This window comes from Micropterus dolomieu, linkage group LG10 (assembly GCF_021292245.1).
Source record: "Micropterus dolomieu isolate WLL.071019.BEF.003 ecotype Adirondacks linkage group LG10, ASM2129224v1, whole genome shotgun sequence".
In the NCBI taxonomy this organism is placed as follows: domain Eukaryota; kingdom Metazoa; phylum Chordata; class Actinopteri; order Centrarchiformes; family Centrarchidae; genus Micropterus; species Micropterus dolomieu.
In genome coordinates, this window is record NC_060159.1 from 10,641,036 (window position 1) to 10,657,216 (window position 16,181).

The 16,181-nt window shown below is 39.0% G+C and overlaps 1 long non-coding RNA gene across 1 annotated transcript; it reads right to left on the minus strand.

Annotated features, from left to right (window-relative positions):
* Positions 1-452: 452 nt before the first annotated feature.
* Positions 453-9,165, minus strand: LOC123977377. Its single transcript, XR_006826651.1, has 3 exons — positions 8,968-9,165; positions 931-987; positions 453-492 (listed from the first exon to the last, which is right to left on the minus strand). It is a non-coding gene; the product is annotated as an uncharacterized LOC123977377 (long non-coding RNA).
* Positions 9,166-16,181: the final 7,016 nt, after the last annotated feature.

Sequence of the window (16,181 nt, forward strand, 5' to 3'; positions counted from 1 at the left end):
ATTAGGATCCTTGAGATTACACTATACCGTGACTAACTCACTAACTTATAAATACACATTGTGCTCCTGAATTGCCAGAAAATGGAAAATTTCATACAAATTTTAGTATTAAAGTCATGAGCTGGGTATAAAACTTTGGAATCAGCATGTTTTAAACTCTACCACACTCACTGATGGCTCTGTTTTTTACAAACTTATGTTGTACAGCCAACCTTTGTTCATATCCACAGAATGTTTTAGCAGGGAAAATGGAAAATGCTTAATTTTAACAGTTATTTTTCAAGGTTAGGAATATGCTTTAATTTAAAATGACTCCTTGAAAAATGCTTGATTTATACATAATTGTGTGTTTCATTTACACAATCACAGGGATGTGAGTTTTCTGGATGATTTCGCAATTGCGGATTTTCTGACTTGAAAATGTGACCCACGTGAATCATGCAGATTCACTCTCTGTCCTCTTCTTTTGTTTGATGCAGCTTAGCCCTGCTCCTACACACACACACACACACACACACACACACACACACACACACAGAGTTAACAGCAGAGCAGAGAGCCATGGTGGAGACATAGTGAACTTTACCGATGAAGTGAAGATAGTGTTTTACTCGAGTAAAGAGAAGATAAAGTAGAGTTGATATTTCCACCTGCTTTGTGCTTGTTAAACTAATATTGAATTTGTTACAAACAAGCTAACACAAAAGCTGTCAGTATGTAGTAGTAACTGTTCATCTTAGTTTGCCCCAAATCTTAAAATTCTTGTAACTTAGCCGCTGCCTGAAACAAACCAGTCCCTCCTCTCTAGCAGTGCCATGAGGCTGTGAATCACTTCAGCAGCAGTGATGTGAGGCCCCAGTCATCAAATCTACTGTATAGTAACAACTTTCATGTGATTCCAGGCAGTCTGGACATTTTTGATTTAGGTACCTTGAAAGTTCTTGAAAACTGCTGGAATTTTCTTCATAAAAGGAGGCTTCAGCAGCGCTACAGGATATGAACAGACCGACACGTGTTAAGAGAGGCCATCAGCCAAGAGAATTGCATCAATCTTGTAAAATATACAGAAATCACTGACATTATACATCAGCACACGTGTCATTGATGTGGTGATCACTAAGATGATAAAATCATTCCCCAACCAAAAAAACCTAGATGAATGGAGAGGTGAGGGCTCTATCCAGAGCAAGACTGAAAGCTGGCACCAAGGAGGTAAAGCGGCGAAATAAGCAGAGACCAGGCATGCGATCAAAAACAACACATGCTACAAAAGCAGGAACAGTGCTCATGTGTGAGGCCACATTACCAGATGAGCTTAACATATAATAAGCTTAGTTTTGATCTCCTCACAAAGAGTTAGTTTTAAAGTCTACTATTCCTTCAGAGGACTGTCCACTCAGTGTCCACAGCAGATGTAGGAAGAACCCTGCTGAGAGTGAATATGAGTAAAGCTGTTGGGCCTGATAACATCCCGGGCCGACAGTTACTAAAACATGTACCAAGCTAGCTGATGTTATTACTGATATGTTTTACATTTCATGGACACAGGAGAGGGTTCCCACCTGCTTCAAGACAGCCACCATCGTCCCTGTACCTAAATAGTCTGCAGTGTCTAGTCTAAACAATTCTGATGAAGTGCTCTGAGAAACCTGCGAAAAACAACATCCCAGTCTGCTTGGACCCTCGCCAGTTTGCTTTCAGAACCAACAGATCCACAGTGGATGTGCACTGCCCTCCACTCAGCCCTCGCACACCTGGAAAAAACAACACCTACACCCATGACTGCAACCCCGACAAATTTGCAGACAACACCATCATGGAGATGATGGTTGATTTTAGGAAAAAGCAGGCAAAGACACCTTCCAGTCTACATCAGTTGAGCGGAGGTGGAATGGGTGAAAAGTTTTATGTTTCTGGGAATCCGCATCACAGAGAACCTGTCATGGTCATCAGGAGCGGACTGTGGCAAATATAATGTAAAAAAAAATAGTAATAACATTTTAATGACTTGTTATTTATCCAATCTTTTTAATTTATCCATCTATTGTATTTAATTTTTGGTATAACATCAGCTTTTGTGACTAGTATAAAGGGAACTACAACTTAATCATGTTATACAACCCTGTGTTGTAAAATGATAAATAAATCTACCTTGTATTAAATTTAAGTGGAGAGCCCAAGGAGTATAAAAATACGTTCAAGACAGGCAATAAAAAAGGCATTAAAAACAGAACATCTTACGTATATTTCCCACAGTATATGGACATATTGTATACAGTCACTGTCAAAAACTGAAATAGGAAAATATTGCCTTATTTAAAGAATATCAACTGAAATCTGCACTATATATACATAACACTGCCTATATGTTGTGGTTCACCTTTAAAGAAACAGGTCCAGCATTATTTAAACATATTTTAATTTGTATCATTTGTTCTACAACTTTATCTTTCTGTCACCTTAGAAGCCTTTCCTTGCAGTTTAGATGAAGCCCTTTTGTTCATTTCCTCTCTGTCTTGTCTCACCATGCACATTTAAACTCGTGCCTCAGGGAACATGTATAGGTGTGAACTGGTCCTTTTAGAGGAGAAAATGGAGTTCACACAAACCAACCGACATTTTAATTCTCAGAGGATTGGGCCATAGATACGAGTATGAGTAGAACTTTCAAACAGAACTTTTATCCTTAAAAAGGATTTACTCTCTACATTATGTTCTAAAATGTTACTCATAAAGATCAGTTTACGCATTGTGGGAGCACTGTAGGTTGCGCTGTTTTTGGAGCATAGGCACTAAAATCAAGATATCTCATCCTTTGCACTGACTTTGACCATGTGTGTTTTAGGTCTGTCTTTCACAAGTTTATCGATGTGCATTCAATCACCAGAATTCCCCTTTAATACAATACACTTGCTGTGTTTTCAAAGTCTGAGACTGTGGGCTTCCCTTCTGACAAAGCTTGGAATAGGGTGCCCCCTCACTCCCCCATTAGTTTACTTGGGTTTGCTCAAGTCTTAGATACCTAAAGGATCATGATATGTAATTTGATCCCATAGACACTCAACAGCTGAGCCAAGATAACCTAATATTGCTGTTTGACATAACTTGAGACTATACCTAATGCATAAAAATAGGGCTGTCCAGTGGCATTTATTGTTTCTGACTCTGGGAAAGTAGGAAAGAGTAAAATTCCCCCTAACTACTTCATCTCTGAGCTCTCTCTTTAACCAAATCACCACATTTAGGATATTCTTTAGATCTCCTTTTGATAACTAATGCAATATTTCTTCACTGAGCCTCCCCTGAAGCAGTTTGGAACCCCTGTGGGGAGGACCGCCTCCCACTTTTAAAACCTCTGCTCTAAAATATAAAATATAAAATAGTATTTTGACCAATCATGTGATGTTATGTATTTGATTGTGTATGCTATCTAATCATATTTCCAATAACATCCGACAATGGCCTACCATCTCCAGCTGTGCCCTCTCAAGCTGCACGTCCTTGCTGGAAAGTCTGTTATGATTGGCTGTCTCAACCTGTTCTGCATGCGTGTGCTTATTCTTGCCCATAATGTACCAAGCATGTGTAATCTTGTAGTTGAAGTCAGCAACTTCTAACAAAACTTGCATCTGGCCTGCAAATTAGGTTGGTTTAATTGGTTTAAATTTAATTGGTATAAGTGTTTCCACACCAGTAACAGGAAGCTTCATATTAGGCTAGCAGTCACTAACTAAGACCACGCCAATTGACCCTTCGCTAAGCCACACGCTATTTTTCTAAGATATGGTCAAACACTGTTCCTGGGGCATCTTGTAATAGTTACAGTTGCTACCCAGAGAGGTTGATAGGAAAGGTACGATTTATTCTATTTCCAAAACCTAAAATAAATCCAGAAATATGGTTTGTGGATTGTTCCTAATGTAATGTTATTTAACTAACGCTAGCTAACGTCCCACTGAATGTAACATAATAAAGCCCAACAGTTCTGCTTTTTAATTAATGTAATAATGAATAGAGGCATACCCAGCTTTACAAGAACAGTGTTGATCGTTCATGAGTGGCTGGCTACATGGGAGTGGATGTAACTACGGACAGATGAGATTCAGAGACCACCAACTGATCGTCGTACAGATTGCGGTAAGCAATAAGTACTTTTAAGTAACTTGACTGTCTGTCTGAGTCTAAATGAATGGTCGTGAGAACTGAGACACGGGACAGAAAGGGGTTTGACAGGCTAATATACATATGTGCAGGTTGGATTAGAGATAGAGAGAGGCGTGGTCTTGTTCCTGAACCTCAGTTATAATAATTCCATTTAACCGTCCCATTGCATGTAGTCATAGTAAGCAGCATGAATGTACAATAAGAGAATAAGAGTTATAATAATACATGTATGGTAAGCAGCCGGACCCTTCTCCATATTTCTGAGACTTGTTGTTGTCCACTGACCAGTCCTATGTAATTTCAGTCATCAAAACAACAATAATAACAATTCTTTTAACACAACGCTGTTCTTTTTTGTCTTTTACAGCTTGTGCCTAATGTACAAAGTGCTCAGTGTTTTCATGAAATTTTGCAGGGGCCAAATCTAAACCTTTAGAGGATGTTTTCTTTTGCCAGACACCTGTGGCATTAAAAGGGGATTTGTCCTTCAACTCTCTCAGTTCATTTCAGTGCTGTTAAGGATTCTGAATGACATGAACAAGGAGACTGATATTTGGGGGGAAAAAAATCTATATTATTATTTTAATTGAAAGATTACTGCCTTGGTCTTATGACGAGTTAATATTCCATAAGCTGAGAAACACCACAAGCCCATTTTATAGGTGGATATGTGGTCCATCCTTATAGCAATATAAAGCATTTCAATGAGCTGCCTTAGACAGCTTAGACCCATTTGGAGACATGTGAAAAGAAATGTGTGCTTTTCAAAGAACTAATCCTGCAACACCGCCTCACACGGTTTTATTTTTTCTATATACTTCAAAATACAAAGCTGATCTCCAGAACTGAATTGAGGCAAATGAAAGCCTCAGGGTGGACGGACATTTTGTTTAGCTCTACAACTGTTTCATTTTTGATGCATTTGGAGGAAATTCAATCCCTAAAAAAATTTCTCAGTCAGTTTTGACTTAATGATTCTAAGCAGGTTTCTCTCTTTTGAAAAGATATGACAAGTGACATGTTCTTTTTTTTATTTTTCATTCTTTCTTTGAAGCTTTTTCACCTCCTGCCTTCCATCATGAAAAGGTTTTTGCTCATATTTTATCTTTGTCATACCTCGCTCCTTTTAACCAATTCACCATTCATTTTTTAATGGGATGTGGTGTTTTCTTATATCTCATCCTCAAAGACCCTGCCTTCCAATTCTCTACTACAGTATATACTATTGGTATACTGTTTGTTGATGATGCAATATTACTATTACTATTTTTACTATAACTACATAATATATAAACCGAAAAACATTAAAAGCTGGCATTTTTTTCTCCCAACATTGTCTTCCTCTTTGTATGTTTTCTGAACTGTCACTGAGCTGTCTCCACTGTCCACAATTTTTCCCAGCTGGGAGTAGCAATTTCTGTTGTGCTTTGCATTGTCTGACAACAGTGTCAATCTAAGAATTGCATATACTAAAGACACAACTTTACATTTCAAAAGTGCATTGTGTGTGTGCTTGCATTATGGTATAAAGGCTACATCGTAGCACAACTCTTCTCCAACTCTTCTACACTGTGCTTTATTCACCAAATTCTTTTAACTATCTTGCCTTCATTTGGAAGCACCTAGAATCAGCTCCCACACAGTGGGGAAATACTACACGCTGGGTGAACTGGGCATTTTTTATTGTAACTTGTATGAAAAGCACCTTGACAAAGAAAAAGAAACCAATGTCTAAACTCTTTATACACGGAGTGAGATCACTCTTACTACAACCACCTTCATGCTGCTTTTACATGCAGAGAAATCCAGAGATGACAGATTTGCCATATCTAGTTACGGTTGCTAAGCTATGATTGGACAACTACTGTTGTGGGGAGGGGTTTAGCAAACAGCCAATTAGGGTCAGCCCTCCTAATCAGGTTCCTTGTAAACTCTGATGATGTACCAGCTTTAGCATAGGATGTTCTGTGCTTCACTTGCTTGAGGCTAAAACCACAAACACATTGGGAGATACTCGCTCCAGCTACACCTGATGTAAAGGTGAAGGAATGACAGGTCAGTCCGTCCTGGTAAGAGAGAACAATGACAGCTTGATTGACTAGGAGAGGGATGTAAATGAGCCGCAAGCGTGCCCCATAAATGTAATGTGGCAGATTCAGTCCTGCTGTCCACCCCCTCTCAACCTCTACCTCTTAATGCGATTAGAGGCTTTAATTAACCCTGAGATGCTTCCTCCCATGACTCTCTAACAGCACTCTCACAGGCAACTAGACTAGTCTTTCTGTTCAGTGTGTATGAAGTCTGTCCATTACAATCTCTCTGACTGTTTATTTCTCTTTGCGTCTCTCTCTTCAGCGCTCTCTCGCAAGTGGTTTTCCATCCTGTGGCCTGATGTCATTTTATTCCCGAATAATGTGTCTTCTCTGCTGCTTGCATAAAAAAATGTGATGTGGAATATTTTTCCTCCTGTTTGGACTAATATTTAAACAGCTTAAAAGCATAACACAATAGGCATTTTAGATCACTAGAATGGAGGGTATTATCTCATACATACTTGCTTGATCACTGACTGTTCTAGAAGTCTATGAAGATCACAAAACAATTTATTTACATTAGATGTGAAGTGATAGGTGTAAAATCTTCCTCTGACTGTGTGTATTTGTGTATTAGACTGTATGTGTTTATGCGTGTGCATGTGTCCGTACATAAACTGAACATGAAGCCATGTGTCAGCAATGTGTCGGCTGGCCATTTGTACCCGCTTTGTCCCTTCCAACGTGGCAGCCTGGATTAGGCGACATTTGGAAGCAACAGTGAAATGGACGTGTGGGCTGTCCCATCATGCCACCGTCTAACAAGCAGACAAGTGGCTGTAATGGCTACCTGCCGTGATTTGTCCAAACTGGCACTCAGACGTGCACCTGCAGAGTGCCTCCACACCCGCAGCTCTCACATCAGTGGGCAACAGATGGACATCAGAGATGGGAATGAAAGTACAAGTATGACCCAGAGCTCCAACCATCTGTGAAACCTCTAAACACTTGAGCAAGAGGTTTTCTTTCCGGCAGTAGACCACAGCCTCGAGATAGCCACTGGAGCCAAATGTGCAGTATGATCACACGCTTTGCATGTCTAATCAGATAAATATATAAAATACATTACATTATCCCCAAATTGCAGGAGGACTTTAGAACATCCCCAGCGGTGATACTGAGGCTCTCTGAAGCTCACTGCTCCAGGCATGGATTATGAAGCTGATTGTCAAGGAAATAGATGACCTACCATGTCAGATTTCATGCTTATAATGTATTCTTCACTATAACCTGATGATGATTGATTTGACTATCAGTTTCTGCATGGAAATAAGAAGGTTATCTGGTAAACTGGAAGCATAGCAGGCCATTCATCATTCCAGCTGTGTCTGCATGCTGTCAGTCCACAACAAATTGAATTGGTAAAGGAAGACGATTGAGATAGACAGTCGGACATGCAGCTTTCTGACTGATGTAGTGCGCCTCACACTTAACAGTATCAAGGCTTCTGAGGACAAGTATGAACGCAGCAGGATGAAAGCGCGCACAATAATCTTTGATGCCTTGAAAATGCACATGAACTTGAAAAAGGGTTTCTTCAACTTACAATGTAATCTTTCTGAATAAAGTGTTTAATCTTAAATATTATTGCCTGCATGGAGGGCTGACAGTAAAATCCCAGACAGGTGTTCTCGTTGGTATTAAGTGGAGCATTGTCCACAAGGATGGTACTGTGAATGATTTGTGAGTCATAAGCAGTAAACAAAGACACAAAAAAATAACTAAAGCACTGAAAACATTTTATGTTCATTGTCATCTATCTTCATCTTCCTTTAGTTATGACACAGTCGTGTTTTCTATTAAACCAAAGCTGCATTCTTTCTTTTATAATTTCAATCTGCCTATAACTTTCTATGTGTTCATATTTTAGAAACACAGGCATCCTAAAGAGGGCTGAGGATGGAGCCAAAGCATTTGTTACAGCAAAGCTTGCACTCTGAGTCCTTTTCAGTTGAACAACACATGTTTTCGCTCTTGTCAAATGTGGGTGTTGAAAACCTAATGTTGATAGTTACTAAATAAAGAGATATTTGCATGCAGTGCAAATATACCGAGGGTGTACAGACTATAACATTAAAGCAAACAGAGACAGAAGTGGGATGACGTGTGGGTTGACTGGATCATTAAAATTCAGACCTTGCCAACAAGTCACTATGGAGCTAAAACGTTGATTTGAAAACATGTCTGGGATAAATGATTGACGATTGATATATGAAAGTTCAATACTTATTTATTGCTCTTTATATGCCTAACTTGCACCTGTGAAGCACTTAAGAGTGACATTACAGGGCAGTCACCATAGCAATCAATTTAATTATCACACAATCAAAATGAAAATGTTTCCAATTTGAGATATTACACTGTGGCCATTTAGCTAAATGTAATTGAACAGGCAAGGTATGAACATAAATCAACATAAACCTTCACACTCTGTATACCGAATATGTTGAAACACAGTGTCGTCATAATGATGTTTCAGTTTCCTAGCAACAGAACATATTTGACACTTTTCTTCTGTCTTAGTGTTTTTTCTTAATGGGAGCTGATGACTGCAGGACCAGCAGCAAACCAGCCTCTGATTAAAAACAGACACTACATAGCACTTCAGATGAGGGAGGGCACAACGTGTGTGTTAAGCGTTCTCTACTAAAAATACACCCAATGTGAAATTTGTCTCCACCACCATCACCACCACTCCCCTGACACTCACCAAATTTGAGCATGACTTTCTACATGCAGCGTTGCTTAAGAAGGGCTCTCTAACCGGCTGGTCCCAGCGCCCCGGGTTTTGTCTTTTCAAGTCTATATTTTCATTTCCCGCCATACAGACATGAGGGGTATCAATCTAATTTAACACTCTGCAAGAAAGTGAATAAGCATATTTTTATCTTATATATTTTATCCTTTAAAAGGGGGTAATATTCTGGGAACAAGGTCATAAGTGAAAATGACTCTTAGCTAAGCCACGCCTCCCTTAGTTACTGTTGCTAAGTCCGACAAACTGTCACAGAGTAAAAGTCAACCACCGTATTACCTCACTATTGAGAAAGAGTACAACAATATTGAGGATCCACACTGCTCCCATAAAGCTGGGTAGGCGTCTATTCACTATTGCAATCATTAAAAAGCAGAACAGGAGGGCTATATAACGTTTAATTCAGTAGGAAGTTAGCTAGCATTAGCTTGTAACATTACATTACATATTTCTGGATTTGTTTTAGGTTTTGGAAAGGGAATAAATTGTACTTCTCCTTTCAGCCTCTCTAGCAACTGTAACTATTACAAGTGCCCCAGTAACAGCTTTGACCATATCTTGGAAAAATACAGCAAAGAAAGCTAGAAAACAACTCCTTTTGCATGCGAGTAGATGGAGCTCAGCCATGAAAGTGTTGGACCTCAGTTAGAGCGAGGGTTTATTGCACAGGTGCTTTTTTGTCACTTTTTTTGTCTCAAAACTTCATAAGAGTACAGAAATATTTAGAGATGTAAATAGAGATGTGACTTTGAATGAGTCAGCCAAGTGACCACCATGTCAGCTCAGGGGAATCCAACAAATTGCTCCAATTCCTGATTTCCATGGCAACCTCCATTTCCATCACAGTGTGATTTTGGATAGGAGACTGTGTTTTACCCTGTCTGCCATCTGTCTCTCCAATATGGAGGCTTGTTTTTGTTTTGTTTTTTTACAAAAGACAAAAACAGCCTTTTAGGTGGAAGTAGATGAGGAAAGGGTTGGCAGAGTACCAAACAGATTCCCACCACTTGTTTATGTAAATTATTCATGCTCTGGATGCATTATGCATCCGGTATGAGACACTTGCAAATCAAGCAGTACTGTTTCATGTTTTGTCTCCATGTAAGCAAGTAGTAATTTGGCATAGCCATAGTCATACTGAGTTCTGCCTAGCACCCATTCACAAGCTATTCTGGGCACAGAGCTTGACTGAGGCGTGCATGTGAATACAAAGATGAAGCTGTGCCCGTGTATGTTTTGGCAAAATTATAGCTGTGTCTCTTATGCAACATTGAAGGTAATTAAAAAAAAACAACAACTTTGGATGCAGTTTGTAGCTTGTATTGTAAAATGTAAACTTTTTGTTGTTTGTTGTTTACTGTCAACTGATCTAAACGTAGCATTTTTTGGCAACCATGCAGAGAGGAGCTAAACTGTAATTGTAAATACTAAATAATGATATTCACATGTTCACACATTGAATCATTAATTTATTTATTTCCCTTGTGGGGACTGTACCTGGACCAGAACACGTTGTCCTTCACATACAACTTGTCCCTGCTGGAGAGAAATTAATCACAGACATGTGGTTTGTTGTTTCAGGCAATTTAGCAACAGAGGCCAATCTGGAGTCTTGTAGCATGTGCCTTAAAGCAATAACCTCACACAGTTTCATGCATCTGAAGCCATCCTATACAGTTCAGTAGCATGGCAGAGCGGGACTAAGTCAGTTACCCAATCTCAGTGCCTGGACGTACCAGCTCACAGAGGTTTGATGCACTTTGAAGCCCTTTATACTCTCTGTATTTAACACTACAATCCTGCAGACTTTGCTTGAGGAAATAGTCCAAAAGTTGCAACATCAGAATCGGGTATGACAGACCAGGCCTCAACATCAAAGAAAAAAAAAACATGTCAGGATGTGACAGGAAAAAAATGTATATGCAATTATAAAAACGTCATTTGTTTAAATCAGCACAGTGTGTACTGTCATTGTTGTTGCCCTATTATATTGTCATCTGATTTAATCCAACAACATTAACATTTGTCTTACAGAGAGAAAAACAAACTGTCCAGTTTATTGAATGAAATATTTAAATATGAACCACATCACTTTGGTGGTCACAGAAATGCCTGTGACTGAAACAGTGTGGTGAGCGAGTCACTTACCTTGTTCATAAATGATAAATTCCTTCAACTAGAAATCATATACTGCATTTTTATATGCTATATGCAGTCATGTTGGAGAGCCAAACAAAAACATTACTGAACAACTTTTCTTGCAACCATTCTGATGGCAAATAGCCAGTCTGTTGTGGAGTCAAGGGATTGGGAGATATATAGGATTGTTAGCATTTACACCACTGAGCAACAAGATGCAATACGAGACCATGCTGAGTGTCATTTCAGCCTTGAAATGAATGACTTTATACATTATTTTTGTCACATTTCACATGGATTATGTTAGATTTAGTGCATCTGTAGTCAGCAGAAATGTAAGACTATTTACTCTAGTTTTAGTCAGGGAATTTTTAATGCAATTTATCCTAAATTCCATAATGCATTTTCAGTTTCTTGTCACAATTTTCTAAGGATCCAGCTGTCGCCATTTTTGGTGCATCACTAACTGCCACTTATATGGGTTTTCCCAGCTGTTTCGTTGCTGTGTTTTCATTTTTTCATTTTCAGCAGGATTGTAGAGGATGGTTGTTGTTGGGTACTGTTTTCTTGCATGGATAGGCAGCTAATATACCTAGAAGAAAAGACACAGTGCCACTGAAACTCAAGATGCTGCTTGTTAGTGCAACAGGTATAAGTATAAACCTAAATCAAATACTAAAGGGGGCATACTTAGCTGGTGGATCTTGTTTTGCCAATTCTTTACTAATGTGTAAAGTGCTTTTTTAATGTCATTTTTCCGGCTTTTGTGTTTTAATTTTAAAAAAGCTATTGTCTCATTTTCATGGTGGAGACAATGAAATAAAAGTGAATATCTTTCATTAATGTATTCCGTAGTCAGTAGTGTGGGGGCTTTCTGTTACCGTTCTAACAAAAAAGCCCCGTAGTTTCAAGACAACACCAAGCTTTTCAACATGAATTATCGCCTCTGTTCAGGGAAAAAAAGTGAGAATAGCTCTTGGTCCCCAATTCATCAGACTGTCCAAATACAATTGCACAGCCAGCCCCAGATCAAGCACACTATTTATTAACTTGAATCTCTTGGTGTCAGGCACAACACCTCATTCATCCTTCCACTGTGCTGATCCCACGGGCCTTTTACTCCAAGACAAGTGGATAGATCCTACCGTTCAGGACTTGTAGGTGTCTGGCAAATATAAATTGCAGCAGTTTTGATTTTGGTGCCTTTTTTCTTCTTCTTTTTATTTTATTTTTTTACCCATATGAGACCTCTCACCTCCTTTTCATCCTTTTGGAGGGAGCGTGATCTTCCCTCTAGCCCTTTGCCTCCAGATTATTGAACGGAGAAGTGGTGGTAGGCTGCAAACAAAGCCTAATTTATGCAAGTCATGTCATAGTCAAATCTAATTTAATACTCCATGTGAGTTTTTTGCAGAGCAAATGCTGTAGACGTTTTGGTATTCTTAGGAGGGAATTTATTAGTCACTTTTTAAGTAAAAAACATGACCAGTTCCATTTTCAAAAAAGGACTAAGGTACACCCTAAGTGCATCATTTTAGTTTACTTTAAAATATATTGGTACACCCATCTCAAACTAATGTCACTGCATCTATTTATCTTCCTCTCCTCTTCCTCCTCGTCCCTTTCCTTCATTTAGCCGTTTTCTCTATGATGATTGCTTGTCACCTTGAAGCGCACAAGTTCGCCGACTGAAAAGGATTTTACATGGTTAGCTAAATTGTGCTGTTAGAAGTCTCTGTGGGAGCACTTTATGGAAACGCAAAGAAATTAGAGAGGAACAGCAGGTAATGCATTTTCAGAACACCTAAAGACATAAATGAACATTATGCAACTCCATTAGCTGCTAAAGCAGTTTCTTTCTTGGGAACTTTTTCCTACATACGCTTAAGGTAATGCTTTATAATGGTGGCAATGACAGCATCTTTCATTACAATTATTAATCCAAAGTGGTTTGTCACAACACAACACAATAAAAAATGTTTTAGCAGCAGTCAGAGCATAAGGATACAGCTTTTTAGTTTTAAATATCAAATAAGCCTACCTTCATTTCTGTTCCCGAACATGTTATAGACTGATATAATCCATGCCTTGAAGCAAGCAACACTACAATTTTTTTATTGAACTCATAAAGTTCAATTTTATTGAAATGCAGTAATAGAGATAACCTGATCATTTCTCTTTAGCTAATGTATGCCCAGATGATGGTAGATATAGTAAGAAAAACAAAGAAATACTGTAGAAGTCCTTATCAAAACTGGCTTTAAAACGCTATCAACACAAGCATACATGGCTATTAATTCAATCCCCTCATCTCACTGAGCCTTTATTGTTGACTTCAACGAGTAAACACATGCGCTACATCTTATTTCTTTTAACAGTCAGCCTCTCTAGAGGTGGACTGTGAGCCCCCTGACACACTCCACCAGCAGTCACTTATACCAAGACCCCAATCTATTGTTGTGGCCCACACACAGATGCTTCAAACTTTTGTTTACAGCCATAAACAAGCCTCACATTGTCTCCTATTTCCTTTCTCTCTCTCTATCTCATTTTCTCTTTGTTTCGTGGGATCCAAACGTGACAGATATAAATGGAAATGTCAGCAGTGGAGCAGCTTCCCAATCTTCAGAGCTGGATAATGGCTGATCTGCTGGGGATTTCCGAAGGGGCCTTGTCTCTAACCCCCACATCCTCAATTACCAACCCACCAACAGACCCCCAGATGGTCTCCACACTGCACATACACTCCACATATATATATATATATGGTAGAGCATATGCACTGTGAAATAAATATATATATATATACGATCTACCATCCTCAAGAGCTCTAATATAACTCTAATATAACTAACCATGTCATGTTGAACTCACCTTTTGAACTCACCTGTTCAGACACGAAAAGAAAGTTAACTTTATGCCTTAAAGTCACATAATGTTGCTTTTGTAAGTCCTATGCTTTTTTTCCAAGACAGTGATTTCGGCATGAAGACATTTTTATCAAACATTTTCCTGAATGACATCAATGTGTCAACTGTAGAGCAGACACATTCTTTCTTGGAATTTGGTGGCATTTTTAAAAAAAGATATTTTGGGGTCTTTTTTGCCTTTATTTCATGATAGGACTGCTGAGAGACAGGAAATATGGGATACATTGAGCAGCAAAGGGTGTACATGGGGCGCGTGCTCTAGCGGTGAGCTAACCAGCGCCCGGAATTTAGTGGCATTTTAAAATAGTTTGCATGATGACACGGACAACCTTATGCACACACAAACAGGTTGTACATAGTTCCCATATTTAAAATGGATTCCTAAATGTTACAAATTCCTGTTTGGATTTCTGTTTTGTAATATTACACCGCTACACATACACAACACTTACACAGACTGTAATTTTGTTCTAAAAAGGGTCTGTGACTATCACTTATCTTTAGAAAACAGTGTACACCCAGCCGCAGCTTCACAAATGCGTCTACTTTGACAGTAAGGTTTGTTGTCACATTTGCCAACATGATGAAACATTTTGGTAAATATGCCTCACTGTGATTGGATTAAAGAAGCTGCCTGCCAACATCTGTCCCTCTGATGAAAGTCTGCAGTCCTCTGTTTTGGAGGGATACTGCTGACAGTGAGAAGAAGGTGTTTCTACACTGGAGTATCTTGCACAGTTTAATGAAGACTGTAGACAGAAGAAGAGTACATATGCCAGTGGTGTTGGTTTATGTATTCTCTCCAGTCATGTGGACATGGGAATCTCGTGTCACTGAGGATGTTGGGATGGTCTAATGAAGAGGAATTGCTCCTGTCAACTTGAATTATCCTACATAGTGTAAAATGCAAGCTGTGAAATCCATCATATTGCAGGAGGTAATTATGCTTAGATAATTGCATCGTGTACGGACCATTCGTACAAAAGCAAATAAATGCCATTTTTAATACAGTGAAAATACCTTGTTCTTCACACTAGACATAACAGAGTACAAGCCTCTGGAGCCTACAGGAATCACAACCAGGAATTTCAAGGTTTTATAGGCAAAGAAGCTAATTGAAAGCATTAAGTGTCTGTTTTTTGTACTGAATGTCTCTGTTGCTTACTTGGGAACTGTAGTACTACACACTATTCAAACAAGACTAACACACTACTGTGTGCAGCCTGGTATCATCAAAAGGCGATTTCCTAAGTCATTTGGCGTGGTATTCCAATACATTTTTTGCATTTCGCGTGTCATTTCACACCGTTTAGAAACGGCGTGCCATTTTACGCCTACTGTCACAGCTAAAATCAGCGTGTGTGGGCTATAAATAGACATGAAAGTCCGACACTAAGGTGGTGGCGGGGTGGTCGGGTGGATAGTCAGTCGGTCCCAGACCCAGGAGACCGGCGTTCGGTTCCCGAGTGAAACAACAATTTCATAACATTAGTTTTTGTTTTTTATTTACGTTACGTTGCGTTACGTTACGTAACGTAAGTTACCATTCTACATTGGTGCTAACGTTAGCTACGTTAGCTACTACGTTACATAAGTTAGCATTATACATTGTATAAGACCCAGACCCAGGAGACCGGCGTTCGGTTCCCGAGTGAAACAACAATTTCATAACATTAGTTTTTGTTTTTTATTTACGTTACGTTGCGTTACGTTACGTAACGTAAGTTACCATTCTACATTGGTGCTAACGTTAGCTACGTTAGCTACTACGTTACATAAGTTAGCATTATACATTGTATAAGACCCAGACCCAGGAGACCGGCGTTCGGTTCCCGAGTGAAACAACAATTTCATAACATTAGTTTTTGTTTTTTATTTACGTTACGTTGCGTTACGTTACGTAACGTAAGTTACCATTCTACATTGGTGCTAACGTTAGCTACGTTAGCTACTACGTTACATAAGTTAGCATTATACATTGTATAAGACCCAGACCCAGGAGACCGGCGTTCGGTTCCCGAGTGAAACAACAATTTCATAACATTAGTTTTTGTTTTTTATTTACGTTACGTTGCGTTACGTTACGTAACGTAAGTTACC